Here is a 27159-nt window from a genome sequence, read left to right as displayed (position 1 = left end):
TGTAGAACCCTTTTGTGGTACTAGGTAGAACCCTTTTGGATTCCATGTAGAACCCTTTTCACAGAGTGGATACCAAAAAGGCTTCTCCTATGGGGACAACCGAAGAACCCTGTCGGAACCCTTTTTTTTCTAAGAGCCTAGGTGACGTCAGAGTTCATCATGTGGGAGAAGTCGGAGCTCAGGATGAAATGACACAAGAGTTCCACCTATCAATTAAGATTTGGAGGGGCATTGAAGTGGATTATTCCCAGTTGTATGTTCACATTTACGAATATATGAGATGCTATGAATGCAGCGTTAGCATTGTCTAAAATGCTGAAGTTGGTTGCTGTCGCTTGTAGAGGTCGACTGATTATGATTTTTAAACTCCGATACCGATTATTGGAGGACCAAAAAAAGATGATACCGATTAATTGGCCGATTTTTATATATATATTTGTAATAATGACAATTACAACAATACTGAATTAACACTTTTATTTTAACTTAATATAATACATAAATAAAATCAATTTAGTCTCAAATAAATAATGAAAGATGTTCAATTTGGTTTAAATAATGCCAAAACACAGTGTTGGAGAAGAAAGTAAAATTGCTATATGTAACATGTAAAAAAGCAAACGTTTAAGTTCCCTGCTCAGAACATGAGAACATATGAAAGCTGATGGTTCCTTTTAACATGACTCTTCAATATTCTCAGTTAAGAAGTTTTAGGTTGTAGTTATTATAGGAATTATTTCACTCTATACCATTTGAATTTCATATACCTTTGACTGTTGGATGTTCTTATAGGCACTATAGTATTGCCATCCTAATCTCAGGAGTTGATAGACTTGAAGTCATAAACATTTTAATGCTTGAAGCACAGTGAAGAGCTGCTGGCAAACGCACAAAAGTGTTGTTTGAATGAATGCTTACGAGCCTTCTGCTGCCTACCACCGCTCAGTCAGACTGCTCTATCAAATATCAAATCATAGACTTAATTATAATATAATAAAAACACAGAAATACGAGCCTTAGGTCAATAATATGGTAAAATCCAGAAACTATCCTTTTTGAAAACAAAACGTTCATTCTTTTAGTGAAATACGGAACAGTTACGTATTTTATCTAACGGGTGGCATCCCTAAGTCTAAATATTGCTGTTACATTGCACAACCTTCAATGTTGTCATAATTATGTAAAATTCTGCCAAATTAATTACGGTCTTTGTTAGGAAGAAATGGTCTTCACACAGTTCGCTACGAGCCAGGCGGCCCAAACTGCTGCATATACCCTGACTCTGCTTGCACAGAACACAAGAGAAGTGACACAATTTTTCCAAGTTAAAATACATTCATGTTAGCAGGCAATATTAACTAAATATGCATCTGTAAAAAAATATACTTGTGCATTGATTTTAAGAAAGGCATTGATGTTTATGGTTAGGTACATATTGGTGCAACCACAGTGCCTTTGTCGCGAATGCGCTTGTTAAATCATCACCCGTTTGGCAAAGTAGGCTGTGATTCGATGATAAATTAACAGGCACCGCATTGACTATATGCAATGCAGGACAAGCTAGATAACTAGTAATATCAACCATGTGTAGTTAACGAGTGATTGTTAAGATTGATTGTTTTTTATAAGATAAGTTTAATGCTAGCTAGCAACTTATCTTGGCTCCTTGCTGCACTCGTGTAACAGATGGGCAGCTTGCCACGCAGTCTCCTCGTGGAGTGCAATGTAATCGGCCATAACCGGCATCCAAAAATGCCGGTTACAGATTGTTATAAAAACTTGGAATCGGCCCTAATTAATCGGCCATCCCGATTAGTTGCTAGTTGCTGGGGTGTCTATTTTGTGAAGTGCACCAGTCCCTCCTGCAGCAAAGCACCCCCACAACATGATGCTGCCACCCCGTGCTTCACAGTTGGGATGGTGTTCTTCGGCTTGCAAGCTTCCCCCTTTTTCCTTCAAACACAATGATAATCATTATAGCCAAACAGTTCTATTTTTGTTTCATCAGACCAGAGGACATTTCTCCAAAAAGTACAATATTTTTTATGGCGGTTTTGGAGCAGTGGCTTCTTCCTTGCTGAGCGGTCTTTCAGGTTATGTTGATATAGGACTTGTTTTACTGTGGATATAGATACTTTTGTACCTGTTTCCTCCTGCATCTTCACAAGGTCCTTTGCTGTTGTTCTGGCATTGATTTGCACTTTTCGCACCAAAGTACATTCATCTCTAGGAGACAGAAAACGTCTCCTTCCTGAGCAGTATGACGGCTGCATGGTACCATGGTGTTTATACTTGCGTACTATTGTTTGTACAGATGAACATGGTACCTTTAGGCATTTGGAATTGCTCCCAAGGATGAACCAGACTTGTGGATCTACAATTTTTTTCTGAGATCTTGGCTGATTTCTTTTGATTTTCCCATTATGTCAAGTAAAGTGGCACTGAGTTTGAAGGTAGGCCATGAAATACATCCATAGGTACACCTCAAATTGACTCAAATGATGTCAATTAGCCTATCAGAAGCTTCTAAAGCCATGACATCATTTTCTGGAATTTTCAAAGCTGTTTAAAGGCACAGTCAACTTAGTGTATGTAAACTTCTGACCCACTGGAATTGTGATACAGTGAACTATAAGTGAAATAATCTGTCTGTAAACAACTGCTGGAAAAATGACTTGTGTCATGCACAAAGTAGATATCCTAACTGACTTCCCAACATTATAGTTTGTTAACAAGAAATGTGTGGACTGGTTGAAAAACAAGTTTAATGACTCCAACCTAAGTGTATGTAAACTTCCGACTTCAACTGTACCACTTTCAGTATAAGATGAAGATTAAACGTAAATTAAAGTTGGGTGAACTATCACTTCCACTTCAGTTCTGAGTGTGACTGTTTGGACAGAGTTCTATAGAGGGCACACTACTAGTAGGCCTATGCCCTGTCCCAGACAGCAAGCTCAAATATCAGTCACTATCGCTGTGTCTTTCACTGAGGTCGTAAGATCTGACTGCAGGTCATGCAACTGGAGATGGACGGCATGTGGCAGAAATTAAGCCCCATGGGCCACCACAAAAAGGAGGTGAAAAGTTGTAATGGACGAATGTGAGAAGATGGGCATTTACTGATAGACAAGACAGTTAATTGACGATCACCGAGCCTCCTTTGACTTTGATTGAAAAAGTTAAAGGCTTTTGTATAGTCAGGTTCAATTGAAAAGCCATTCTGTAAAATTTGCTGCAACCAACAGCCATCAGCATAATATGGGATAATGCATAGTACATTTGGTGTCATACTTGCTGAATTTGCAACAGCTCTGTGAGTATACTGATTCAGTCCCATTGTTGCTTGGAGCTGCGGTTTAAAGAGTATTCAGTGCCATTGGGACATAGATTAGTGACTGACAGATTGGCACATTTACAGCCACTCAACTTTGTGAGGACAGACAGACAGGGAGTGACCTAGGCTTGGGCGGTATACCGTGTTTGCCGTATACCAGGGTATTATAAAATACCGATGGTATGATTTTCAATACCGTCAAGCTTGAGTTATAAGCCACTGCTTAGAACTAACTATAAGTTAACTATCTAAAACGTGCCAAATGTGTTATCTCCAGCTCAGGGCTCCAGCTATTTATTTGGTTTGCTAACTTGCTGGCTAAGTGGCCAGCTTGCAAGATTGGTTACAGTAGAGACAATCAACCCCCTCCTGGATGAAGATCCCTGATGCCTATTTTTTATTAAATGTTTTCTTTTGGAAAGAAATAACGCCCCATATGTGCACTGCCGGTAATACCATATACCCCGGTATGCTACAGGAACAGTATAAAGGTATGAAAATATGGATACCGCCCAACCCTAGAGTGACCCAGCCAGCTATTCAGGCCTGTTAGCCAACATGATCACATCCTTCGCAGTGAATCTGATATGAGTGCTCCGTCTCTCTCTCCCCCTCACACACAAACATTTTTGTCCTGTCTGTCTCTCTCTCGGACACTTCCTTCCTTCTATTTCTCTTTCTATGACTCTTTTTCCCTGCCCCTCCCCTTTTCTCCCTCTCTCACTCACCCTTTCTTTGTTTCTCAACTTTGTTAGATGCCGGAGTCTTTCCAAACCAGTAGTAACAAATAGGAACTTCCGGTGGTATGACATCTTAAACTGTCAATGGGTGTGTTTCATAGATTAAAGCAAGTGTCAGACTCTTACCTCAATGAGGCATTTCTCAAGTGGAGCTGCACCAATTGTGCTAATTTTAACAATTTCCACTGAAGATTTACCAAAAACATATTTACAGGAAAAACTGTGCAGATGCAAAGTTTGGTAACAGGTTACAAGTTTTTCCAGTAAATGTTTTTATTTTACTGTGTAAATTGTTCAAAGTAGTCATTGTGCATAGAGTTGTATGGTTTGTTAAACTTTGAAATCAATTGTTTTTGTTTGGAATACATTTTAAAGTAAAAAATCAGAGTCTCAATGAAATTCCTTTACCATTGCCCTAAGGTAGATAAATCCACATTCCAGTGATTGCACAAGAATGCAAAGAATCCATGCCAGACGTATTGGTGAGGTTGGAGTATCCTCCTTCTAGCATAGGGAGAAGAAAATCAATGAAGTGCTCCTTTAAGAGACCACGGTTCTGAGAATGGGTGGGGTCCACATGAGCAGAAACCTCAATGTGCAGAATGCCCTCTGCACTACACTATGGAGACATCCTACTGAGGAAATGTGACTCACACAGTTCAGGCTAGTGAATCATATCCTCCTGCTGTAGTCTGTGTTCTGTCCACTCTCTCTCTATTACAGTGCCTTTAAACTCTGCATCCGTGTGCATTGATTATCCAAGCCAGGCTTGAAATATACTACTGACAGAAAAAGTAATTAATGAATAAACTCTGAGGCAACTGTTTCCAACAGAAGCTACATTATGACATCACGTGTGTGTCTATTTGAAGTTGTGACATCAACTTCGAGGTCAGTTTGAAGGTTTTTAATGTTGCGCTTTCCAGTGGTGGTGGAGTAGAAAGGCTAAGATTTTCCATAAACACAAAATCCTGATCTGTGCTGATGCCTTTTTTTCCCTATTCCTGCTCACTAATCCTCAGACTTCCTGTCCAACCGGAATGACACCATACCTCTAACTTAGAACATGCATACAGGGCTAACAAGTAACAACCAATCCACACTCAGTGGCATTATAGGAAAACAGTCTTGCCATGTGACTGGAATGTTCATGCTTCGTTTCCTAAACTAAGCACATGCTGACATTCAACAAGTTGTGGAATTTCGGGAGCTACAATGACATAGTCTTAAGAACACATTACCGTGGATACAGGAATCCCTGGTCTGAAAGGGTACATTATTTGAACAGGCTTCTGCTTCTATGCTGCCTGGAAGGGAAAGGCTGAAGGAAACAGACATATTTCCTGCAGCTTAAGATGGGATGGGGACAGACAGAGAGACAGAGAAAAATACTCTTTAGGAAAGAGTTATTAACTTTTGTTGTGTTATTCTCTCAGTCACATTCCTCCCAAAGTTGACCTGGGGTCATCTATATGGATTTGCTTGTTTATAGTGACAGAGATTTATGAAAGAGCCCAGAGATCATTATTGGTTCATATAGAGGCCTCGATGGCAATACCATGAAGTTATCAACAAGGTTGGGTTCAACTGAATTAAATCAATTCAGGAACTAAACAGCACGAGCACAGATGTGTTTGCAGTCTAAGACGTACAGTACTGTGTCGGATGTGATACGCATGCAAATTATGCAGAAACTCTGGTTATTCATTCATTCACACCCCACTGTCATTTACGCACATTCTGTCCCTTAGAATGTGTAGCATGACATTCCTGGAGTGCTGGATATACTGTACAATTGGACTTCTTGTCAACATCAACATTATCCAGACCAGCATGACCCTGGCAGAGAGAATCTTCCTGGAGTCATGTGAAATAAGGAACCAGGCCATGGGCTATGTAATGTGACCTCCTTAAATGCTTACAGAGCAACTGAGCAATCTATGCAGTTTATGATGATGGAATCACTATAAAAGACCTGAATAAAGATGTTCTGTAGCCATGGAAGTTTGAAACCTAATAAACCTTGGCTCATCTCATGCAAAGGAATGGTTTTATAACAATATCATATCTGGTGCAGTCAGTGGCGGACTTACTATTACACAACTAAGGCAATTGCCTGGGGCCTCGCATCCATCAGGGGCCTCGTGAACTTGCCATTATTTAGTTTAATAATACATAATTTCTCTGTTATCTTGCCTCCTCCACTTGAGGCCTTCCTCCACTCGTGAGTTACCTCCGAGGTACGCTATTAGCAGTAAACGGAGCGGTTTCTGTTTTGTTCATAAAAATGTATCATCTGGCGCATCTCAAAATCCTTTTGTTTTCTTTGAATTTGGCTCCAGCTTTTGAACGGAAGCTATTACCGATTGATGAGACTCACTCACGGTTTGATGCAAAAAAAGTGAGATGGTTTGGGATGAGTTGGACCGCAGAGTGAAGGAAAAGCAACAAGTACTGAACACATGTGGGAACTCCTTCAAGACTGTTGAAAAAGCATTCCAGGTGAAGCTGGTTGAGAGAATGCCAAGAGTGTGCAAAGCTGTCATCAAGGCAAAGAGTGGATACTTTGAACAATCTCAAATCAAAAATGTGTTTAACACTTTTTTGGTTACTACATGATTATTTACTACATGTTATTTCATAGTTTTTATGTCCTCACTAGTAGTAGTATTCTACAATGTGCAAAATATAAAAAATAATGAAAAGTCCTGAAATTAGTAGGTGTGCCCAAACGTTTGACTGGTACTGTAGGTATTGGCCAGAATTTCTATCCACCATAGAGATGGGATAGAGATCACTACTTGGAAATAACCCGTTTTTGCATGGACATTGCCATTGAGCGCTTCCACCATTTTGAAGTATTCAACTGGGTGGGACTTGGGTTAAGGAAGGATCACATGATCTCATCTAGGTCATCAGGTGGGCTCAGCCAATGAATTCTACTTGTGAGCATTCCATAATTGCAGGTGGCAGTAAATCACTAACATTGACATTATACCTGTTCAAACAACAAACTCCAGGTGGCAGTATGTACCATTTAAGTTTGTTTACCAAGTCATAGAAGTAGTAGAAGAAGAAAATTGAGTACTTCAAAATGGAGATGGCCTCAATGGTGCTGCCCGGTGCTCTCACAGACACCATAATGGGACAAAAGATGAGTTGTCTATGGTCCCTAACTTCAACATCTAAAACTAAATAGAAAACATGTAGAAATGTTAATGGACTTATCTATTTAAAAATAACTGCCCTTTTCTGGCCCGCAAATTGCTTTTGATTAACAAATGGGTCCGGAACAAAACTGACACCACAATGTGACCCTCGGACCAAAAGTATTGCCCACTGCTGTTCAATGTAGTGATACAAAGACCTTACTAGTGAAGGGCATTTCAAATCTTTTCAGCTAGCCTTTTCATTTTGTTTCATTCATCTAAAAGAGCCAGCCCCCGAAAAGCTCTTCGTTCAGTAGCCATGAATGTGTTTTATAGACAAGGGCAGTGGCCTCAGACTGGCCTCGGCATAGGGCCTCCAAATCACTAAGTCCGCCCCTGGGAGCAGTAACATAATCAACAGCTGTTGACCTTCTAGCTAGCTGCATGTGCACCTTTGTCAGCAGAGGATCTCCACTAGCAGTTCCTCTTCCCTATAAATCCAGGGCATCACCCTTTGGGACCCAGTCAGCAGATTGTTAGTCAGCATCACCATGCCAACACTAGTGGTGCCCGGGTCACCCGGACCCTTCCGCAATTGCTAATAACCCATCTTCAACCACCAGATTATATGTGATAAGGTGAAAATCTGAGGCCAGCACCCGGCCCTAGCCCACTAATATAGAAAATGCGCTGTAGGCTACAGTCAAAGACAGCTGAAGATTTAACCCATCTGAACAGTAGGCTACAGTTCCCTTGAATTTCCCTATTTGAAGTCCCCATCTTGTGACTGTTGAATTTGTATGGCTCTTCACAATCATCAAATATAGTCCTAACATAGCTGCTATCATCCTCTTTTAGCCTTCCATTTCACCAAATCTTTCCCAAACATTTACTTTTCTGTCCCTCTTTATTTTCAACTCTCCATTTCACAGCTTTTCTCTAATTAAACTGCGACATTGTCCTTTTTGCCTCTGTGGATTGACGAGTTCCCATTCCCAAAAACATGTGGCGATTGGCGTGTAGACTATTTGGCACGCCTACAGTTAGGCCCTAAAGCTTATAGGCTTACGCACTAATGCCATTTAGCTTAAAGTAATTAAAGAAAAACCTATAGCCTATAGATATAAATTGCACAATAATTATACATTTATGGATTTTTTAAGGTATTTTTTTCTCTTTATTCGATCTGCCCTTCATCCACACAATATTTAATGACCCTGATTTTGAATCAAACACATACATCTAATTGGCCGCATTTGTGTGGCTGTGTTTTATTTTGTTTACAGAGTGCATGGTTGTGCCGCATGCACAACTGCATACAACACATAACGCACACACCCCATCTCATCTGATCTGTAAAGCCTATGTGCCTGTAGAAACACCAGACTGTCATGGTCAGCTGTGTATGTGAGATGGGCATGCCATGGCAGCACTGACTGCCCCCTTGTGTCCGTCCCTTTGTGTCACTCACACATGTAAACAATACATGGACATAGGAACAAATTAGTCCCTCTAGAGTTCAGTGGACATAGCCCACTTACATAATCCAGTCATTAAACAGACATACACGTCACACTATCACCTAGCCATATCTATGACTAAAAAGAAAATATGTTTTCTAATCTGAGTTCTTTGTATCTCGTCTTAGTCAAAGATATGGCTAACAATCACCAAATGTGAAGTGCAATGTCAGTTCTCTAGGAACAGACACAATCCCATACTAACATTTGTACATATATCTTGATTTTTACTACTAATTGGTAAATTAGTAGTAAAGAAATAGGCTACCTTGTGACATATTGTGCCCATTGCTATCTTCACAAGCCTGACACAAAAGTGGCAGAACATTGAAGGTGTGCAATGGAACTTCACATTTGCCCCAGCCTGGTCTCTCACACTAGATGTTACATAATACATGTAAATCTAACACACTCAAATTAGTAAAATTAGTATAAATTTGTATAATGTTAGGTTTGGTATGGTTACATAAGACAGAAGGAAACCTAAGGCAAAAAATGAAAGTAAGGTGGTTGGTCAGGATAGGCATATATAACGTGAACGTCTAGCAACCCAATGGTTCGTGTTTGAATAACTTCACAGACAACTTTTAGCTAATTTAACATTTTAGCTCATTTGCAACTTTGCAACTATTTACTACTTTTTAGCTACTTTGTGACTACTTAGCATGTTAGCTAATCCTAACCCTTAACCCATATCCTTAACCCCTAGCCTAGTTAAAGTTAATCACTTAGCTAATGTTAGCATTAGCAACCTAGCCACCCTAACTAACAACAGCTACCACAAATTGGATTTGTAACAAATCATACGTTTTTGCAGATTCGTGACATATTGTACGAATTCCAATTCATAACATACGAAATTGATGATGGACATCATCAAATTAGTACCAATGGAACTTAACATACAGCATCATACTAATTAGAGTATGTATCCCGGATTTACATTTACTATGTTACGTCTACCCCTGAGTCTAGGCTGTTTGCCCAGGCTATGAACGAGCAAGACAATAGAATTCGCATCATGGTACAGTATAGAACTATCATATGTTGGACAAAAAGTTATTGTTAATGAGTGATGTGGTTCTCTCCGTACAATTGCTTAAGTTGAACAAATTACAGATGTTACAATTTTTTCCCATAAAGTCTTCATTATGAAATGTGTTACTCTTACGTTACTGAGTCCCTTAGCCTGCACGAAGGACGAATTCCACAGCAAATCGAAGGCAACACTTATATCGAAAAGTAACCGCTTTCCCACAATTCCTGCGTTCTAGTAGAAACTATGGAATATAGACTGTTGTGTCCAAACCCTGCTGCGCTGTTCTCTGCATCTCACGGACTGCGCGTGACAAAAATTGTGAGGGTAGAGAGTAACATAGCTCCGCCTCCTCACCCACACATCTGGATTTTGATGAATTCAGCGAAATGGACCAGTTTGGACCAGTCGTCCTGTTAGTTGTTCAATGGCTCAATGCTCTTGTTATATCATTCATCTTCTCAAATGTTCTAGACTAGGTAATATGAAAAGGGCTGTCATACTGAGGGAAAATTGGTTTCATATTGGATATCTGTACCTAATATTTGATCTCATCATAATATGGATAAGTTGTTTCCAACTAATTATTTGCCTACTTTAGCAATGTCATCATATTTCCATGCCAAGTTAGATGATACAGTCACATTAGCCTGAGAGGTGCAATGCATGTCTAGGGCCAAATAAATAGTGGATGCACCTATTGTGGAACAAGCTAACTCAAGCCTGACTACAACAGTGTACTTACTACCTAGCAGCAACAATCCCCCCCCCCCCCCCCCCCCCCCCCCCCCCCCAAAACGCCTTCATCTTCCCTGGATTCAGAATTTCTCATTTTATATTATGTATTTATTTTGGATCCCTATTAGCTGCTACTCTTCCTGCCCTGTTCTGAACCAATTGCAATTTACCTACGTCCCTATTTGTGGCACCTGTCCACATGACTGAACAGTAGTCCAGGTGCGATAAAACTAGGGCCTGTAGGACCTGCCTTGCTGTTAAGAAGGCAGAGCAGTGCTTTATTATGGACAGACTGTTGTATCAATATGTCACCTCATCTGGCTCAATATCCACATTATTCATTACAAGATTTGAGGTTTAGGGTTTAGTGAATTTGTCCCAAATACAATGTTAAACTATTTAGAATTAACTTATTCATTGCCACCCATTCTGAAACCAACTGCAACTATTTGTTAAGTGTTGCAGTCATTTCATTTGCTGTAGTAGCTGACGTATATAGTGTTGAGTAATCCGCATACACAGACACAGTGGCATGTCGTTTTGTAAAGATTGAAAAAAGTAAGGGCCTAGACAGCTGCAGTTCCTGATTCTACCCGCATTGTGTTGGAGAGCCTTCCAGTAAAGAACACCCTCTGTGCTCTGTTAGACAGGTTACTCTTTATCCACAATATAGCAGGGGGTGTAAAGCCATAACACATATGTTTTTCCAGCAGTAGACTATGATGGATAATGTAAGAAGTTGCACTGAAGTCTAACAAAACAGCCCCCACAATCTTTTTATCATCATTTTCTCTCCAATCGCTGTGTAAGTGCTGTGCTTGTTGAATGTCCTTCCCTATAAGTGTGCTGAAAGTCTGTTGTCAATTTGTTTACTGTAAAATAGCATTGGTAACAGGCTGATTGGTTGGCTATTTGAGCCAGTAAAAGGGGCTTTACTATTCTTAGGTAGGGGAATTACTTTTGCTTCCCTCCAGGCCTGAGGGTAAACACTTTATAGTAGGCTTAAATTGAAGATATGGCAAATAGTAGTGGCAATATCGTCCGCTATTATCCTCAGTAATTTTCCATCCAAGTTGTCGGAGCGGAGTTTACCATTTCGCCCAAAATTTCATTTAAGGTCCTCCAAAGCGTTTAACTATCATTCTTTATGTAATTTATCTTTGTTTCATGGTGTAGTTTCTTCTTGTTTTTATTCAGTTTAGTCACATGATTTCTCAATTTGCAGTATGTTAGCCAATCGGTTGTGCAGCCAGAATTAGTTGCCATTTCTTTTGCCTCATTTCTTTATATTTAATTTAATTTCACCTTTATTTAACCAGGTAGGCCAGTTGAGAACAAGTTCTAATTTGCAACTGCAACCTGGCCAAGATAAAACAAAGCAGTTCGACACATACAACAACACAGAGTTACACATGGAATAAACAAGAGTACAGTCAATTACAAAATAGAGAAAAAAAGAAAGTCTATATACAGTGTGTGCAAATGGCGTGAGGAGGTAGGCAATACATAGGCTATAGTAGCGAAGTAATTACAATTTAGCAGTTTAACACTGGAGTGATAAGTGAGCAGATGATGATGTGCAAGTAGAGATACTGGTGTGTAAAAGAGCAGAAAAGTAAATAAAAACAATATGGGGATGAGGTAGGTAGATTGGGTGGGCTATTTACAGAAGGACTATGTACAGCTGCAGCAATCTGTTAGCTGCTCAGATAGCTGATGTTTAAAGTTAGTAATTGAGTCTCAGAGAAAATCAGAATATGAATGCCATCTGTTACTAGCAAATTATTGATTTAATGAACCTTGTTTCTTAAGTTACATATGTTAATATGGGCTATTTTTAGCACTTTTCTGGTTTTATTGCTTTACTCGGAAGCTTAGCAGAGGTAGACATGCTCAGGTTATTTACGTTAGTGCAGGGTGAGCTGCACACAGTGGACTTCCTGCTAGAGGACACCGCCTCATTGTCAACAGTATAACTCTGGTTCATAGGCACGTGATTACTGCATACAATAGCTGTAGGATCAGCAGAGGCATTTAGGACAGTAAGAGGGACATACATTAGGGTACTTACATTAAGTCCTTCAGCCCCTCTGGGATAATGTACATTTACTGAAGCATTATGACAACTCAGCGACACAATGGTAGGGCTTAAATGAGCTGGGCTTGAGTCATTGATAAGTCATTGTTTCAACGCAGCCTTAAATTGCTGTGAAAGGATCCAGGAGTCCAAATGATGTGGGTGGATCCCATCCTCCTTATAACATGAGCTTTGTTTCCAGAAGGTATCAAAAGTGTCAATAAATGTAACACCCGCAGAGCTTCAATAGTCTCGTAGCCAATTATGTAGGACTAAAAGTCTGCTGAACCGTTCAATGCCACGATTTAGGGATGGCAGAGTGAGCCAATCAGTTCTTTAAAATACATCTTCAGCTGTTCTGAGCTGCCCTTTGTAATGTAATTGAATACCAAATTAACTATGAAAGACTCAATTTCCTGATGCTGGTTTAACATATTTGGGAGCAGCTTATTAATGTCCTGTACTTGTGCTCCCAGATAGCACAACATTTTTGCTCCAGGGACTGAGACATTTCTTGCCAATGAACTGTTCAATACAACGGCCGGAGAAGGGAATTTATTTTCTTCATTGTAGAATAATAGTGAAGACATCAAAACTATGAAATAACACTTATGGAATCATGTAGTAATCAAACACGTGTTAAACAAATCAAAATATATTTTATATTTGAGATTCTTCAAATAGCTACCCTTTGCCTTGATGATAGATTTGCACACTCTTGGCATTCTCTCAACCAGCTTCACCTGGAATGCTTTTCCAACAGTCTTGAAGGAGTTTCCACATATCCTGAGCACTTGTTGGCTGCTTTTCCTTCACTCTGCCGTCCAACTCATTCCAAAACCTCTCAATTTGGTTTAGGTCGGGGGATTGTGGAGGCCAGGTCATCTGATGCAAGACTCCATCACTCTCCTTCTTGGTATAGCCCTTACACAGCCTGGAGGTGTATTGGGTCATTGTCCTGTTGAAAAACAAATTATAGTTCCACTTAGCGCAAACCAGATGGGATGGCGTATCGCTGCAGAATTCTGTGGTAGCCATCCTGGTTAAGTGTGCCTTGAATTCTAAATAAATCCCAGACAGTGTCACCAGCAAAGGGGTGACAACCCGGACAGGAAGATCACGTCATTGTCTCAACCCACTCAAGTGACGCACCCCTCCTAGGGATGGCATGGAAGAGCACCAGTAAGCCAGTGACTCAGCCCCTGTAATAGGGTTTCAGGCAGAGAATCCCAGTGGAGAGAGGGGAATAAGACAGGTAGAGACAGCAAGGGCAGTTTGTTGCTCCAGTGCCTTTCCGTTCACCTTCACACTCCAGGGCTAGACTACACTCAATCATAGGACCTACTGAAGAGATGAGTCTTCAATAAAGATTTAAAGGTTGAGACAGAGTCTGCGTCTCTCACATGGATAGGCAGAACATTCCATAAAAATGGAGCTCTATAGGAGAAAGCCCTGCCTCCAGCTGTTTGCTTAGAAATCCTAGGGACAATAAGGAGGCCTGCGTCTTGAGACCTTAGCGTACTTGTAGGTATGTAAGGTAGGACCAAATCATAAATATAGCTAGGAGCAAGCCCATGTAATGCTTTGTAGGTTAGCAGTAAAATCTTGAAATCAGCCCTTGCCTTAACAGGAAGCCAGTGTAGAGAGGCTAGCACTGGAGTAATATGATCAAATGTTTTGGTTCTAGTCAAGATTCTAGCAGACGTCTTTAACACTAACTATTTATTTACTGTTTATTTAGTGCTTTATCCGGGTAGACGGAAAGTAGAGCATAGTCTAACCTAGAAGTGACTGTAAGAGGTGTGTAACTGGCTGCACGGAATTCAGGCGCAGGAGAGCAGAAATGGGTAACAACCGGAGAAGTTTAATGAAGCAAAACAAACTGCACCCAGAACAACAAATTACGGGTTGAAATAACCCATCGCAAACCAGTCTGAATTGCACATACACTTTACAACAAACAATTCCACACACAGACATGCACGACAAGTAATGAGGGAATGTAAACCAGGTGTCCTCGATGTCCAGAGGGGGCGGGGGAACCTCCCGCACATCAGACTCCTGGAGCGGACCAGCCACCACCGGCCTGAGGAGAGACACATGGAACGAGGGGTTAATACGGTAATTGGGGGGAGCTGTAACCTGTAACAAACTTCGTTCAGTCTCCTCAGGACTTAAACGGTCCCACAAACCGTGGACCCAGCTTCCGGCAGGGCAGGCGGAGGGGCAGGTTTCAGGTCGAGAGCCAGACCAAGAACACCGGGGCCTCACTGCGGTGACAATAGCCCTGTCCGCCTCACTGCGGCTCACTGCGCTGGCTTTTTGGCGCAGAACGGCATGCTGAAGGTGAACATGGGCGGCGTCCCATGTCTCCTCCGCGCACCGGAACCAGTCGTCCCCCGCAGGAGGCTCGGTCTGACTCTGATGCGAAGGTATGCACTGGAAGGGGGAGAGGTTAGTGGAGGAGTGGTGAAGTGAGTTCTGGGCCATCTCTGCCCAGGGCTCAAACGCCGTCCACTCCCCCGGCCGGTCCTGGCAATAAGACCTCAGAAACCTACCCACATCCTGGTTTTCTCTCTCGTACCTGCCCGTTACTCTCGGGGAGAAAACCAGTGGTAAAGCTGATCGAGACACCCAGACGCTCCATGAACGCTCTCCAGACCCTCGACGTGAACTGGGGACCTCGGGCAGACACTATATCCTCAGGCACCCCGTAGTGCCGGAAGACGTGAGTGAACAAGGCCTCCGCAGTCTGTAGGGCCATATGGAGACCGGGCAGGGGAAGGAGACAGCAGGACTTGGAGAAATGGTCCACAACGACCCGGATCGTGGTGTTACCCTGTGATAGGGGGAGATCTGTGAGAAAATCTATCAACAGGTGAGACCATGGCCATTGTGGAACAGATAAGGGGTGTAACTTACCTCTGGGCAGGTGCCTGGGAGCCTTACACTGGGTGCACACCGAGCAGGAGCAAACATAACCCTCACGTCCTTGGCCAAGGTGGACCACCAGTACTTCCCACTCAAACAGCGCACTGTCCGACCGATACCTGGATGACCAGAGGAGGGTGACGTGTGAGCCCAATAGATCAGCCGTTCACGGACAGCAGATGGGACGTACAGACGCCCAGCGGGACACTGGAGGGGAGCGGGCTCTACACATAACGCCTGCTCAATGTTCACATCCTGCTCCCACACTACCGGCGCCACCAGGCAGGAGGCCGGGAGTATGGATGTGGAATCCATGGGCCGCTCCTCTGTGTCATACAGCCAGGACAATGCGTCTGCCTTGACATTCTGGGAACCTGGTCTGTATGAAAGGGTGAAAACAAAACGGATAAAAAACATGGCCCACCTTGCCTGGTGAGGATTCAGTCTCCTCGCTGCCCGGATGTACTTCAGATTGCGGTTGTCAGTCCACATGAGAAAAGGGTGTTTAGCCCCCTCAAGCCAATGTCTCCACGCCTTCAAAGCCTTGATGACAGCCAACAGCTCCCGGTCCCCCACATCATAGTTTTGTTCCGCCGGGCTGAACTTCCTCGAGAAGAAGGCACAGGGGCGGAGCTTCGGTGGCGTACCCGAGCGCTGAGAGTGCACGGCTCCTATCCCAGCCTCGGACACGTCCACCTCCACTGTGAACGCCAAAGAGGGATCCGGATGGGCCAGCACGGGAGCTGAGGTAAACAGGGCCCTAAGGTGAACAATAGCCCTGTCCGCCTCAGCCGACCATTGCAACTGAACCTGACTCCCTTCAGCAGTGAGGCAATGGGAGCCGCTACCTCACCAAAACCCCCGGATAAACCTTTGGTAGTAATTGGAAAACCCTAGAAAACGCTCGGTCAAATACGCACGGCTGAAATGCGGTCACTCTCCATCTCCACTCCTGAGGTGGAAATGCGGTATCCTAGGAAGGAGACGGACTGCTGGAAGAACAGGCATTTCTCAGCCTTGACATACAGGTCATGCTCCAACAGTCGACCAAGCACCCTGCGCACCAAGGACACATGCTCGGTGCGTGCAGGGGAGTATATCAGAATGTCATCGATATACACCACTACACCCTGCCCGTGCAGATCCCTGAAAATCTTGTCCACAAAGACTTAGAAGACTGACGGAGCATTCATCAACCCGTATGGCATGACGAGGTACTCATAATGCCCTGAGGTGGTACTGAACGCTGTCTTCCACTCGTCTCCCTCCTGGATACGCACCAGGTTGTAAGCGCTCCTGAGATCTAGTTTCGTGAAGAAGCTGTGGCTATGAGAGGTAGCAGGTAACTGTACTTCACAGTGATCTGGTTAAGAGCTCGATAGTCAATACATGGGCGCAGACCCCCCTCCTTCTTCTTCACAAAAAATAAACTTGAGGAGGCGTGTGAAGTAGAGGACCAAATGTACCCCTGACGCAGGGATTCGGAGACATATGTTTCCATAGCCGCCGTCTCCGCCTGTGACATTGGATACACGTGACTCCTGGGAAGTGCGGCGTCTACCAGGAGATTTATCGCACAATCCCCCCGACGATGAGGTGGTAATTGAGTGGCCTTCTTTTTGGAGAAGGCGAGAGCCAAATCGGAATACTCGGGGGGAATGCGCACGGTGAAGACCTGGTCTTGACTTTCCACCGTAGTAGCACCAACGGAAACCCCTAAACACCTCCCCGAGCATTCTCGTGACCACCCCATTGCCATGAAACAGTGGGGTCATGACAGGCTAACCAGGGTAGGCCTAGCACCACGGGAAACGCAGGAGAGTCAATGAGGAAGAGACTGATTCTCTCCTTGTGACCCACCTGCGTCACCTTGCCTAGGGGAGCGGTGGCCTCCCTAATCAACCCTGACCCTAATGGTCGACTGTCTAAGGCATGAATTGGGAAGGGCATAGCCACTGGAACAATGGGGATCCCTAAACTATGGCCGAATGATCGGTCTATGAAATTCCCAGCCACGCCTGAATCGACGAGCGCCTTATGCTGGGAATGCGGGGAAAACTCAGGAAAAGTAACATACAAAACAGGTGTGCAACAGAGGGCTCTGGGTGAGAATGGTGCCGGCCCACCTGGGGTGACGCCAGAGTGCCCTGCCTGCTGCCTCGAACCCCAGAGGAACCAACCTGGCACCGACCGGCAGTGTGACCTCTGCGGCCACAGATGGTGCACGTGAAGGTTTCTCCTCCGGTCTCCCTGAGAGCAGCACCTCCCAGCTCCATGGGCATCGGAGCAGTGGTGCTGGGGGATGGAACCAACAGATCCCGCTCTGGACGTCCACGGGTAGCCAGAAGGTTATCCAGCCGAATGGACAGGTCCACCAGCTGGTCAGAGGTGAGGGTGGTGTTCCTGCAGGCCAACTCCCGATGGACGTCCTCGCGCAAACTGCAGCGATAGTGGTCGATCAGGGCCCTGTTGTTCCATCTCGCGGCCAGGGTCCGAAAGTCCATTGCGAACTATTGGGCGCTCTTCGTCAAATCCCACTGGGACCAGGTGCAGGGGGGTTGAGTAGTGGAGATCCCTGTTGTGCTGTTGGAGGCACTGGAGGAACTCCCTGTCTCTCCCAGCGGTCCATGGTTTGGACGACACTGTCCATGGCGGCGCCGAGATGGTGGAGCATCGCCACGTGCTCCCGGACGCGCTCCTCGACCCCTATACCAGGGGCACCTGCTCCTGCTGACTCCATATTCAGGTGTGGAATTCTGTAAGAGGTGCGTAACTGGCTGCAGGGAAGTCAGGCACAGGAGAGCAGAAATGGGTAACAACCGGAGCAGTTTAATGAGGCAAAACAAACTGCACCCAGAACAACAAATTACGGGTTGAACTAACCCATCGCAAACCAGTCTGAAATGTACATACACTTTACAACAAACAATTCCACACACAGACATGGGGGGAACAGAGGGTTATATGCACGTCAAGTAATGAGGGAATGTAAACCAGGTGTGCGGGAAAACTAGACAAAACAAATGGAAAATGAAAGGTGGATCGGCGATGGCTAGAAGACCGGTGACGTCGGCTGCCGAACGCCGCCCAAACAAGGAGAGGTACCGACTTCGGCGGAAGTCGTGACAGTGACAAAAGCATGGATACAGTTTTCTGCATAATTTTTGGACAGAAAGTTTCTGATTACTGCATAGTTACAAAGACACGGTTGGATCCAAAAATCTCAAATTTGGACTCAATACCAATTTTCCACCAGTCTAATGTCCATTGCTCATGTTTCTTGGCCCAAGCAAGTCGCTTCTTATTATTGGGAAAGGATAGTCAGTTGTACAACTGATATGTGTCTTCCGCATTTAACATAACCCCTCTGAATCAGAGAGGTGCAGGAGCCTGCCTTAATTGACATCCGCGTCTTCAGCGCCCAGGAAACAGTGGGTTAACTGCCTTGCTCAGTGGCAGAACGACAGATGACCTGTCAGCTCAGGAATTCGATCCAGCAACCTTTCGGTTACTGGCCCAACGCTCTAACCACGAGGCTACCTGCTACCTACCTCATGAAGCTGGTTGAGAGAATGCCAAGAGTGTGCAAAGCTGTCAAGGTAAAGGGTGGCTATTTGAAGAATCTCAAATATAAAATATATCTTGATTTGTTTAACACTCGTTTTGGTTAATACATGATTCCATGTGTGTTACTTCATAGTTTTGTTGTCTTCACTATTATTCTACAATGTAGAAAACAGTAAAACATAAAGAAAAACCCTTGAATGAGTAGGTGTTCTAAAACTTTTGACCGGTACTGTATATGAATATCAACAACAAAATAAAGCAGTGGATTTTTCTCCGTCCTCCCCTGATTCTGAACATATCATTTTCATAGTCATGGCACGATTTGTGTAAGAGCTATAGAAGATTGAAAACCAAAGCGATAAAAAAAGAATAAAAATCCGTACAACCAAAAAAGCAGTGGATTTTCCTCTATCCTCCCGATTCAGAATATATAATTTTCATAGTCATGCCATGCTTTGTGTAAGAGCTATTGAAATGTGAAAGCCAAACAAATAACACAATAATGACATTTTAACATCAACAACAAAAAAGCTGGGAATTTCTCTGCCCTCCCCTATCATTCTCATAGTCATGCCACCTTTTTCTGTAAGAGCTATTGAAGATTGAAATCCAAAACTTGTATTTAATTTATTTTCACACAAAAAAAAGTATATTGTTTTCCATCAACTCCTGATTCAGAATATACCGTCTTCATAGTCATGGCATGCTTGGTTCAATAGCTATTGACAAGAGAAAATCGAATATCCAAGATAAAAATTATTTTACCCCTGGTGCTTGACCTCACTATCACACAGTAACATGTTAAGTGTAGGAGTACACTTGAAAAGTTTTAAATGTCTATAAGGAAGTCTTCAACATTATTCTAGCTGGAGAAGTATGGGTTGTATAGGTTAAGATAAAGGGTGAAGGGTCTAGGTCTACATGAAACGTAAAGCCGTCTGATAGTCAAATCTACCCAGGCTAGGTCACAGGAGGGTAAAGTGAGAACAGACATTTCAAAACAAGTCTATACATGCTCATGCAGGCGATGTGCTCTCCTTACCTGACATGCCTTGTACGCAGGGCTATAACTACATATGAGGACATTGTAATTTCTTTGAATTTTCAGCAGTTTTCCTCATGTTTAACCTGTATGTCACTCACTGACTGTCACTTAATTAGCCCATGTCAGTAAACAATTTTTAGATTAGTAAATTAGTCTAGCCAGCAATCTAAACTAGTAGTAATCATGGCCCAATTACCGATCGGGCACGCAGGGCATGTGCCCACGGGCCCTGAACTCCAGGGGGCCCAATTTATTTTGTTAACTCTCACTTAGATATATTAACATTACATAAGTCATGGCAAAATGTGTAGAATTGCAAGGAAATCAGCTGTAAAACTGCAACAAAAAGTTATGTAGAGCTAACTCATTTATTAACTTTTTGTTAATTAAATCTGGGTTTTTTTGCTAACAGATCTATGTATTATTAAATTATATTTTTTAATCCCGGTGCTGAGTTAATGTGAGTTAATGTGTAGTGGCTAATTGTATAGCTAATTGACTATGTGTTTGTAGATCGACTGAGGTGAATGAAGTTCCAGCAACCAATGTGTATCATGGATAGCTAGGAGTGGTGGGTGTGGAGTCAGGCGCAGACAGCAATGTTTCCAATGCATCCGTTTATTAAGCTTGGTCTAGCCAAAAAACAGGTCAAATGACCAATAATCAGGTATGTCCCCAAAACCAGGGAAAATAACAGACAGCAAAATACGCATAAGCAAAACAATTTCACCACTGACAGTGAGAATAAACCCGCACAAAAGCAGGCGGGCCCTGGAAGTTTAGATAGGCCATAATTAACAACAAATAAGTAACAGGTGAAAACAATCAAGACAAAACTAACAGAAAAGAAAAGGGAATCGGTGGCAGCTAGTAGACCGGTGACGACGACCGCCGAGCGAGGAGCCACCTTCGGTGGAAGTCGTGACAATGTGATAATTGCGGGGGTTATTTTTCCTAGTTTTTGCTGTTCTCCAAATAGCATTATAGAGTTTTTAAATTATATAGAAATGCAGTAAATTAGCTTTAATGAGCCACCTGTCTGGACCTCACTAACACTCAGACCCTGGTTACGGCTATGCTTCTATGTACCATGCCCAATGCATTTCCGGTATTACCACCTGTCATTGGAATGCCAACCATGCATAGATAGATACCCACCTTTAATGATAGATAGTCATAAAGAAGCAATCCTCATCTCAACAGTCCGTAAGATACACTCTATCCTGTTGCTACAGGCTACCTGTCAGTGTCAACCTAGCTCATATACGAACATGACCATGCCAGTTTGGATAATGAATAATCATGTTGTTGTGACTGGGTCAGTCAATGCACATTACAGGAAGGTGTCCCTCAAAACATAGGCCTACTTAGGCACCTTGCCGTTCTCCTTAAAACAGTAAACTGATCAATGATAAGGAGTGGGCCACTATGCTTTAGCTCAGCGGGTTAACACATTCTAGGGGCACACAGACGATTCAAGTTCAAAGTCAGTCAATCACACAGGCTGTCTGGGTAACTAGAGAAAACATGACTCTCCAAATATAAACTTTTTATGTGGTTGTCCTAACCCATGATATATTGAAGAATGCTGCTCTTATTCAGCCTGTGATGGGATCTGTATTTGGAACTTTTGTTTCACTGCTCCTCCAAAAGGTACAGTAGTTTAGCTTCCAAATTTGATTAAAGCTGAATAGATTTTTCAGCACTGGGTGTGTGAACATTGAGTCATGCTGACTGCAATCGTTATCTCTCACACATCCGGCATTTAACTAAGTCGATAAAAACAGACTATAACCCTTAATCAGTTACCTTTATTTCGATTTTTAAAGAACGGAAAATTAAGCGAACCCAGATGATGATAAGACTGTAGCGTGGATGAATTATTACAATACAATGACCATGTCAACAAACACAGCAAATGTCTTTGGAACAGTGGAGGTTTGCTAAAGGATAACCTATGCCATGCCCAGGCTTCTACCACGCCTGTGAAAGAGACTGCTAAAAGGGAGACCTGTCAAGGACAGCTGTGTGTTTGAATGAGTCAGCAGTAGTGGCTTCAGCCCCAGATGTTTTTGGTCCAGCCCTGAACCTTTTGATGGTCAAAAATATCTAGATTTTATATATTTTTTCAGTCTGATAAGAGTTTCCATAACCACAGATCACTTGCACTATTCAGTATATAAGAAAAAAAATGTTTACTGACAAACTTATGACAAAAATAAACAATACAGAATACCATGTTAGGCAGGTAGCCTAGCAGTTAAGAGTGTTGGGCCAGTAACCTGAAGGTTGCTGGTTCAAATCTCTGTGCTGATTAAGTGAAAAAGCTGTCAATGTGCCCTTGAGCAAGGAATTTAACCCTAGTTGCTCTGGATAAATGCATCTGCTTAAATGTAGTAGGGTTGTCACTACTTAACAAAGTCATAAATATGGCTAAACCCCGCCCATTTCCACAATTTATATTTTTTAAATCATATTTTTAACCTAAACGTAACCACACTGCTAACATTATGCCTAACCCTAACCTTGAATTAAGACCACAAAGCACATTTTTGTAGCCAATTTTAACTTTGTGGCTGTGGGTTCTGACTTTGTGGCTGTGTTACCTAATGGAAACCCAGTAGTTTGCACCGCAAGAAGCCTTTGAAGTGACACGGTAGATGCTGTGATACGTCCCTGGTTAGATGTCAATGTCATCATTCAACAAAACGCCTGTCTGTAGTATAGCACAGAGCATATCATATTCAGAACTTCTTCCCGAAAGAGAGGCAAAAAAAGCTAGCAGGTTAAGCACAAGCAGGCAGGGGTGGAGAGGGCAGAACAGCCAGAAAGTCAAGGTGCAGCAGCAGCAGAGTTAGCCACATGTTTGTGTAGGGTTGTTTGTAGCTAACTAGCTAGTTTCCATCAGCATCAAGGTTGAAAAATGCTAATAAACTAGCGTTAACACTCAGCATCCTTAGGCTATTGGGTGTCAGTTATTTAACAGTATATTTCGTTGATAGGCAAGCTAAGTATGTTGATATACACTACCAGTCTAAAGTTGGGACACACCTACTCATTCCAGGGTTTTTCTTAATTTTTTTTTACAATTTTCTACATTGTAGAATAACAGTGAAGACATCAAAACTATGAAATAACATATCTACTAAGTCAAACTATATTATATTTTATATTTGGGATTCTTCAAACTAGCCACCCTTTGCCTTGATTACAGCTTTGCACATTCTTGGCATTCTTTCAACCAGCTTTTCCAACAGTCTTTAAATCAAACTTTATTTGTCACGTGCGCCGAATACAACAGGTGTTGATCTTACAGTGAAATGCTTACTTACAGGCTCTAACCAATAGTGCAAAAAAGTTATTAGGTGAACAATAGTTAAGTAAAGTAATAAAAACAACAGTAAAAAGACAGTGAAAAATAACAGTAGCGAGGCTATATACAGTAGCGAGGCTAAAAAAGTAGCGAGGCTACATACAGACGCCGGTTAGTCGAGTTAATTGAGGTAGTATGTACATGTAGATATGGTTAAAGTGACTATGCATATATGATGAACGGAGAGTAGCAGTTGGGTAAAAGAGGGGTTAGCGGGTGGCGGGTGACAGGACACAATGCAGATAGCCCGGTTAGCCAATGTGCGGGAACACTGGTTGGTCGGGCCAATTGAGGTAGTATGTACATGAATGTATAGTTAAAGTGACTATGCATATATGATAAACAGAGAGTAGCAGCAGCGTAAAAGAGGGGTTGGGGTACACAATGTAAATAGTCCGGGTAACCATTTGATTACCTGTTCAGGGGTCTTATGGCTTGGGGTAAAAACTGTTGAGGAGCCTTTTTGTCCTAGACTTGGTACTCCTGTACAGCTTGCCATGCGGTAGTAGAGAGAATAGTCTAAGACTGGAGTAGCTTGGATCTTTGACAATTTTTAGGGCCTTCCTCTGACACCGCCTGGTGTAGAGGTCCTGGATGGCAGGAAGCTTAGCCCCAGTGTTGTACTGGGCCGTACGCACTACCCTCTGTAGTGCCTTGCAGTGATGCAACCGGTCAGGATGCTCTCGATGTTGCAGCTATAGAACCTTTTGAGGATCTCAGGACCCATGCCAAATCTTTTTAGTTTCCTGAGGGGGAATAGGCTTTGTCGTGCCCTCTTCACGACTGTCTTGGTGTGTTTGGACCATTCTAGTTTGTTGTTGATGTGGACACCAAGGAATTTAAAGCTCTCAACCTGCTCTACTACAGCCCCATCAATGAGAATGGGGGCATACTCGGTCCGCCTTTTCCTGTAGTCCACAATCATCTCCTTAGTCTTGGTTACATTGAGGGATAGGTTGTTATACTGTCACCACCCGGCCAGGTCTATGACCTCCTCCCTATAGGCTGTCTCATCGTTATCGGTGAGACAGCTGTTGTGTCGTCTGCAAACTTAATGATGGGGTTGGAGTCGTGCCTGGCCATGCAGTCGTGGGTGAACAGGGAGTACAGGAGGGGACTGAGCACGCACCCCTGGGGCTCCAGTATTGAGGATCAGCGTGGCAGATGTGTTGCTACCTACCCTCACCACCTGGGGGTGGCCTGTCAGGAAGTCCAGGATCCAGTTGCAGGGGGGGTGTTTAGTCCCAGGATCCTTAGCTTAGTGATGAGCTTTGAGGGTACTATGGTGTTAAACGCTGAGCTTTAGTCAATGAATAACGTTCTCACATATGTGTACCTTTTGTCCATGTATTGGCTATGGAGAGCGTGATCACGTAGTCGTCCGGAACAGCTAATGCTCTCATGCATGCCTTAGTGTTGCCTGCCTCGAAGCAAGCATAGAAGTGATTTAGTTCGTCTGGTAGGCTCGTGTCACTGGGCAGCTCGCGGCTGTGCTTCCCTTTGTAGTCTGTAATAGTTTGCAAGCCCTGCCACATTAGACGAGTGTCGGAGCCGGTGTAGTATGATTCAATCTTAGCCCTGTATTGACGCTTTGCCTGTTTTATGATTCGTCACAGGGTATAGCAGGATTTCTTATTAGCTTCCGGGTTAGAGTCCCGCACCTTGAAAGTGGCAGCTCTATCCTTTAGCTCAGTGTGAATGTGGCCTGTAATCCATGGCTTCTGTTTGGGGTATGTACGTACAGTCACTGTGGGGACGATGTCCTCGATGCACTTATTGATAAAGACAGTGACTGATGTGGTGTACTCCTCAATGCCATCGGAGGAATCCCGGAACATGTTCCAGTCTGTGATAGCAAAACAGTCCTGTAGTTTAGCATCTGCTTCATCTGACCACTTTTTATAGACCGAGTCACTGGTGCTTACTGCTTAAATTTTAGCTTGAAAGTAGGAATCATGAGGATAGAGTTGTGGTCGAATTTACCAAATGGAGGGCGAGGGAGAGCTTTGTACGCGTATCTGTGTGTGGAGTACAGGTGACCTAGAATTGTTTTCCCTCTGTTTGCACATTTAACATGTTGATAGAAATTTGGTAGAACTGATTTAAGTTTCCCTGCATTAAAGACTCCGGCCACTAGGAGCACCGCTTCTGGGTGAGTGGTTTCCTGTTTGCTTATTTCCTTATACAGCTGACTGAGTGCGGTCTTAGTGCCAGCATCTGTCTGTGGTGGTAAATAAACAGCCACAAAAAGTATAGCTGAAAACTCTCTAGGCAAGTAGTGTGGCCTGCAATTTATCCCAATATACTCTACTTCAGGCGAGCAAAATCTAGAGACTTCCTTAGATTTCGTGCACCAGCTGTTGTTTACAAATATGCACAGACCCCCCCCCCCCTATCTTGCCCACTATCTTGCCGGTGCAGCGTGTATCCCGCTAGCTGAATATCCATGTCGTCATTCAGCCACGATTCTGTGAAACAGGATATTACAGTGTTTGATGTCCCATTGATAGGATATTCGTGATCGTACCTCGTCTTGAAGGAGTTCCCACATATCCTGAGCACTTGTTGGCTGCTTTTCCTTCACTCTGTGATCCAACTCATCCCAAACCATCTCAATTGGGTTGAAGTTGGGGGGATTGTGGAGGCCAGGTTATCTACTCTGAAGAGTTGATGTTGAGATGTGTCTGTTACTTGAACTCTGTTAAGCATTTATTTGGTCTTCCTTTCCTGTGGCGGTCCTCATGAGAGCCATTTTCATCATAGCGCTTGATGATTTTTGCAACTGCATTTCAAGAACCTTTCAAAGTTCCGGATTGACTAACCTTCGTGTCTTAAAGTAATGATGGACTGTCATTTCTCTTTGCTTATTTGAGCTGTTCTTGCCTTAATATGGACTTGGATTTTTACCAAATAGGGCTATATTCTGTATACCACCCTTATTTTGTCACACCACAACTGACTGGCTCAAACACATTAAAAGACCTTCCACAAATCAACTTTTAACAAGGCACACCTGTTAATTGAAATGCACTCCAGGCGACTATCTCATGAAGCTGGTTGAGAGAATGCCAATAGTGTGCAAAGCTGTCAAGACAAAGGGTGGCTAAGAATCTCAATATAAAATATATTTTGTTTATAACACTTTTTTGGTTACCACATGACTCCACATGTGTTATTTCATAGTTTGGATGTCTTCACTATTATTCTACAATGTAGAAAATAGTAAAAATCAAGAAAAACTCTGGAACGAGTAGGTGTGTCCAAACTTTTGACTGGTACTGTATGTGTTCCAGAATAGAGAGTGTTCCAGAGTAGCGAGACCCAAAGTAGCTACTGTAATTGAGTACTGGCAGTGTCTGCTGTGGCAAGTGCAAGTTTCCTGAAAAAGATCTAATCTCTCAATGTTCATCTCAAAGTGCACCAAATTCATGCATTTAGCTGTTGAAATTCCTTTTCTCTTACTAGGGAAGGACATCTCCGGACCCCCCTACTGGCTTTGGGCTAAGCCCCCAATGTCTTCAAATCCTAGAAATTTCCCTGGTCAGCAGTGGGATGTAGATCTAGCCTGACATAGTGATTCTGGGCCAGACAAAAGCTGATTCATGTTATCTCACACACAGATGTGGAAGAGAATCAATGGTGTGGT

At 43.1% G+C, this 27159-nt stretch overlaps 1 protein-coding gene across 4 annotated transcripts in view; it reads right to left on the bottom strand.

The window, feature by feature from the left end:
* The window catches only part of LOC110529217 (inverted formin-2), a 28334-nt gene extending 18101 nt beyond the window's left edge, over positions 1–10233 (bottom strand). For 3 of the 4 annotated variants that reach the window (XM_036985165.2, XM_036985164.2, XM_036985166.2), the window contains exon 1: positions 9918–10233. The gene's annotated coding sequence lies outside the window, so the exon portion shown is untranslated. The remainder of the gene's footprint in view (positions 1–9917) is intronic. The other variant, XM_036985168.2, reaches the window with a different exon arrangement.
* Between the last annotated feature and the right edge of the window lie 16926 nt (positions 10234–27159).

The sequence above is a fragment of the Oncorhynchus mykiss genome, chromosome 8 (genome assembly GCF_057628025.1).
Source record: "Oncorhynchus mykiss isolate SJ-2025 chromosome 8, ASM5762802v1, whole genome shotgun sequence".
In the NCBI taxonomy this organism is placed as follows: Eukaryota; Metazoa; Chordata; class Actinopteri; order Salmoniformes; family Salmonidae; genus Oncorhynchus; species Oncorhynchus mykiss.
Note: the sequence above shows the minus strand (reverse complement) of the source record. Positions and strands in the feature narration are given on the sequence as shown.